Source organism: Penaeus monodon, chromosome 23, assembly GCF_015228065.2.
Source record: "Penaeus monodon isolate SGIC_2016 chromosome 23, NSTDA_Pmon_1, whole genome shotgun sequence".
Classification (NCBI taxonomy): Eukaryota; Metazoa; Arthropoda; class Malacostraca; order Decapoda; family Penaeidae; genus Penaeus; species Penaeus monodon.
In genome coordinates this window covers 16100404-16100709 of record NC_051408.1, presented here as the reverse complement: position 1 = coordinate 16100709, position 306 = coordinate 16100404, and positions in this window count along the sequence as shown.

Sequence of the window (306 nt, the reverse complement as noted above, 5' to 3'; positions counted from 1 at the left end):
TGGCAAACCGACTCAGAAAGGAAAAACTAAACAAACTGATTAACGAAACGAGGAACCGAAGGCGGAGACAGAGGAGAATCTAGGTTAATGTTTTGATTTCAAAGTACTTTCAAAACAACGAACAAATGCAAATGATGCAAATGGCACTAGTTTCGGTGTCATTAAAACTTTGGACTGATGTTAACAAACAAGGAGCGTACATATCATTTGTAATGCGAGATACAGTTATATGTTCTAGAATGAAATAAATTCACGAAAAAAATCAATGTGTTATACCGATCTCCATACATGTAAATTTGATGAACG